We start from the raw sequence: 4,739 nt of genomic DNA on the forward strand, positions 1-4,739 counted from the left end.
ATTACCGTTTTTCTGATTAACGAGATTTAATGGAAATAGCAACTTTAAACTTTGCCTACGTCTCTGTCAGTCGCAAGGAAACTGTATTTGAAGGTGAAGGTGATTTTGTAGACATGTGTGAAAGACATGTTCTGAAATGCAAGTGTTGTTGTTTGGAGAGCACATCGGTTATGTGTCAGATGTGTAGGCAAGCAGTAATTTGTCGCCATAGCTGCAAATATTAGCCGATAATATGAATTGTTGTCAGCTAAAGTCTGATGATGCAGACGACCGTAAGGACGAAGTACCCAAGAGTACCGCTAGGCCGCGCCTCTTTAGCTCAGTGGTAGAGCGCTGGTCTAATAAACCAGGGGTCGTAAGTTCCATCCTCACAGGAGAAAGATGAATTTTGGAAATCAGTTGCGCGTCGTGGCCGTATAGCAAACAGTACCTGTGATGACGAACAATTAGCGACAGGCGTTTTTTTAAGATTTACTCTCAGATGTGATTAAGGCGAATGGCGCAGATAAAGCATTTGCCAAAGCGGTACAGCATAAGGTGGGACGAGGCAGTCTGAATTACATTTTATAGATGTATTTCTCACATATCTCAGAGCCTCTCTCAATATTCGTCGTTGTCGTCGTCGTCGTCGTCGTCGTCGCCGCCGCCGCTTCTGCAGAAGTAGCAAATGGCAATCGTAGCAAATGCGGCGAGGGGCACCCTGCCTTCGATTCCGAATGCACAAAGTGTGTGGTCTTGTTTCTCAGTCTATATTTGGTCGGTCACGTCAGAGGTTGAATGTAACGAATGGGTGGGAAAGAGCAAGGGGCAGCGGCTGTGTAGAACGAAAACACAAATCCTCAGGGGTGTGAGCGTTTCGAGATGAGTCGTATACATGTAAATGTTGGTCGTCAGTGACCGTGTCTCCTAATGGATAAGGCGTCGGACATCGTATCTGAAGATTACAGGTTCGAATGCTGTCACGCTTGCGTTTTTCCAGTTCTGAAAAAGAAACATACCGTTTTAATGTAGCAATTGAGCAGTACGAAACCGTCTGAATGTTGCTGTTGACCATTTTTTGCTTGGAGATGCTCTTGAGCTTGAAACACACACAACAAGACCGGTGTTAACTAGCGAAATGGTCGGCAGAGTGCCGACACAGCGAGTTTTGACTATCACTTGCACATCTAAAACAACGTCGGAAAGTAACTCGTTCGGCTTTTGAGTCACATAAAGTATGTGTGTTAATTTTGACGCCACTAGCTCTGCTTGTTGTCATGCAATTTCTTTGCCTCTCAGAAATGATTATGACATAAAAGTGAAGTACGTGACGAGTGTGACGTTAGGAAAACATTAGGCAGCATGGAGAGATTCTGTATGGGACCACCCAACCCAAACGAGTACTGTGTGACGTGCTACCCGGCAAGTATTCACCGAGGTAGCCGGCTATCACAGTCGGTAGAGCGTCAGACTCTTAATCCCAGCGTCGTTGGTTCGAGGCAGACGCTGGGCGGAACGGAATTTTGTTCCGCTGCAGGTGTAAATTACCGTTTTTCTGATTAACGAGATTTAATGGAAATAGCAACTTTAAACTTTGCCTACGTCTCTGTCAGTCGCAAGGAAACTGTATTTGAAGGTGAAGGTGATTTTGTAGACATGTGTGAAAGACATGTTCTGAAATGCAAGTGTTGTGGTTTGGAGAGCACATCGGTTACGTGTCAGATGTGTAGCCAAGCAGTAATTTGTCGCCATAGCTGCAAATATTAGCCGGTAATATGAAGTGTTGTCAGCTAAAGTCTGATGATGCAGACGACCGTAAGGACGAAGTACTCAAGAGTACCGCTAGGCTGCGCCTCTTTAGCTCAGTGGTAGAGCACTGGTCTAATAAACCAGGGGTTGTAAGTTCCATCCTCACAGGAGAAAGATGAATTTTGGAAATCAGTTGCGCGTCGTGGCCGTATAGCAAACAGTACCTGTGATGACGAACAATTAGCGACAGGCGTTTTTTTAAGATTTACTCTCAGATGTGATTAAGGCGAATGGCGCAGATAAAGCATTTGCCAAAGCGGTACAGCATAAGGTGGGACGAGGCAGTCTGAATTACATTTTATAGATGTATTTCTCACATATCTCAGAGCCTCTCGCGATCTTCGTCGTCGTCGTCGTCGTCGTCGTCGTCGTCGTCGTCGCCGCCGCTTCTGCAGAAGTAGCAAATGGCAATCGTAGCAAATGCGGCGAGGGGCGCCCTGCCTTCGATTCCGAATGCACAAAGTGTGTGGTCTTGTTTCTCAGTCTATATTTGGTCGGTCACGTCAGAGGTTGAATGTAACGAATGGGTGGGAAAGAGCAAGGGGCAGCGGCTGTGTAGAACGAAAACACAAATCCCCAGGGGTGTGAGCGTTTCGAGATGAGTCGTTTACATGTAAATGTTGGTCGTCAGTGACCGTGTGGCCTAATGGATAAGGCGTCGGACTTCGGATCTGAAGATTACAGGTTCGAATGCTGTCACGCTTATGTTTTTCCAGTTCTGAAAAAGAAACATAACGTTTTAATGTAGCAATTGAGCAGTACGAAACCGTCTGAATGTTGCTGTTGACCATTTTTTGCTTGGAGATGCTCTTGAGCTTGAAACACACACAACAAGACCGGTGTTAACTAGCGAAATGGTCGGCAGAGTGCCGACACAGCGAGTTTTGACTATCACTTGCACATCTAAAACAACGTCGGAAAGTAACTCGTTCGGCTTTTGAGTCACATAAAGTATGTGTGTTAATTTTGACGCCACTAGCTCTGCTTGTTGTCATGCAATTTCTTTGCCTCTCAGAAATGATTATGACATAAAAGTGAAGTACGTGACGAGTGTGACGTTAGGAAAACATTAGGCAGCATGGAGAGATTCTGTATGGGACCACCCAACCCAAACGAGTACTGTGTGACGTGCTACCAGGCAAGTATTCACCGAGGTAGCTGGCTATCTCAGTCGGTAGAGCGTCAGACACTTAATCCCAGGGTCGTGGGTTCGAGCCAGACGCTGGGCGAAACGGAATTTTGTTCCGCTGCAGGTGTAAATTACCGTTTTTCTGATTAACGAGATTTAATGGAAATAGCAACTTTAAACTTTGCCTACGTCTCTGTCAGTCGCAAGGAAACTGTATTTGAAGGTGAAGGTGATTTTGTAGACATGTGTGAAAGACATGTTCTGAAATGCAAGTGTTGTTGTTTGGAGAGCACATCGGTTATGTGTCAGATGTGTAGGCAAGCAGTAATTTGTCGCCATAGCTGCAAATATTAGCCGATAATATGAATTGTTGTCAGCTAAAGTCTGATGATGCAGACGACCGTAAGGACGAAGTACCCAAGAGTACCGCTAGGCCGCGCCTCTTTAGCTCAGTGGTAGAGCGCTGGTCTAATAAACCAGGGGTCGTAAGTTCCATCCTCACAGGAGAAAGATGAATTTTGGAAATCAGTTGCGCGTCGTGGCCGTATAGCAAACAGTACCTGTGATGACGAACAATTAGCGACAGGCGTTTTTTTAAGATTTACTCTCAGATGTGATTAAGGCGAATGGCGCAGATAAAGCATTTGCCAAAGCGGTACAGCATAAGGTGGGACGAGGCAGTCTGAATTACATTTTATAGATGTATTTCTCACATATCTCAGAGCCTCTCTCAATATTCGTCGTTGTCGTCGTCGTCGTCGTCGTCGTCGCCGCCGCCGCTTCTGCAGAAGTAGCAAATGGCAATCGTAGCAAATGCGGCGAGGGGCACCCTGCCTTCGATTCCGAATGCACAAAGTGTGTGGTCTTGTTTCTCAGTCTATATTTGGTCGGTCACGTCAGAGGTTGAATGTAACGAATGGGTGGGAAAGAGCAAGGGGCAGCGGCTGTGTAGAACGAAAACACAAATCCTCAGGGGTGTGAGCGTTTCGAGATGAGTCGTATACATGTAAATGTTGGTCGTCAGTGACCGTGTCTCCTAATGGATAAGGCGTCGGACATCGTATCTGAAGATTACAGGTTCGAATGCTGTCACGCTTGCGTTTTTCCAGTTCTGAAAAAGAAACATACCGTTTTAATGTAGCAATTGAGCAGTACGAAACCGTCTGAATGTTGCTGTTGACCATTTTTTGCTTGGAGATGCTCTTGAGCTTGAAACACACACAACAAGACCGGTGTTAACTAGCGAAATGGTCGGCAGAGTGCCGACACAGCGAGTTTTGACTATCACTTGCACATCTAAAACAACGTCGGAAAGTAACTCGTTCGGCTTTTGAGTCACATAAAGTATGTGTGTTAATTTTGACGCCACTAGCTCTGCTTGTTGTCATGCAATTTCTTTGCCTCTCAGAAATGATTATGACATAAAAGTGAAGTACGTGACGAGTGTGACGTTAGGAAAACATTAGGCAGCATGGAGAGATTCTGTATGGGACCACCCAACCCAAACGAGTACTGTGTGACGTGCTACCCGGCAAGAATTCACCGAGGTAGCCGGCTATCACAGTCGGTAGAGCGTCAGACTCTTAATCCCAGCGTCGTTGGTTCGAGGCAGACGCTGGGCGGAACGGAATTTTGTTCCGCTGCAGGTGTAAATTACCGTTTTTCTGATTAACGAGATTTAATGGAAATAGCAACTTTAAACTTTGCCTACGTCTCTGTCAGTCGCAAGGAAACTGTATTTGAAGGTGAAGGTGATTTTGTAGACATGTGTGAAAGACATGTTCTGAAATGCAAGTGTTGTGGTTTGGAGAGCACATCGGTT

General features: G+C 45.7%; 2 non-coding genes across 2 annotated transcripts; both read left to right on the forward strand.

Moving 5' to 3' along the window:
• Positions 1-308: 308 nt before the first annotated feature.
• On the forward strand, positions 309-380 carry Trnai-aau (transfer RNA isoleucine (anticodon AAU)). Its single transcript has one exon. It is a non-coding gene; the product is annotated as a tRNA-Ile (tRNA).
• A 2,975-nt stretch (positions 381-3,355) lies between these two features.
• Positions 3,356-3,427, forward strand: Trnai-aau (transfer RNA isoleucine (anticodon AAU)). The gene has a single exon. It is a non-coding gene; the product is annotated as a tRNA-Ile (tRNA).
• The last annotated feature ends 1,312 nt before the right edge of the window (positions 3,428-4,739 follow it).

Source organism: Schistocerca gregaria, chromosome X (genome assembly GCF_023897955.1).
Source record: "Schistocerca gregaria isolate iqSchGreg1 chromosome X, iqSchGreg1.2, whole genome shotgun sequence".
Taxonomy (NCBI): Eukaryota; Metazoa; Arthropoda; class Insecta; order Orthoptera; family Acrididae; genus Schistocerca; species Schistocerca gregaria.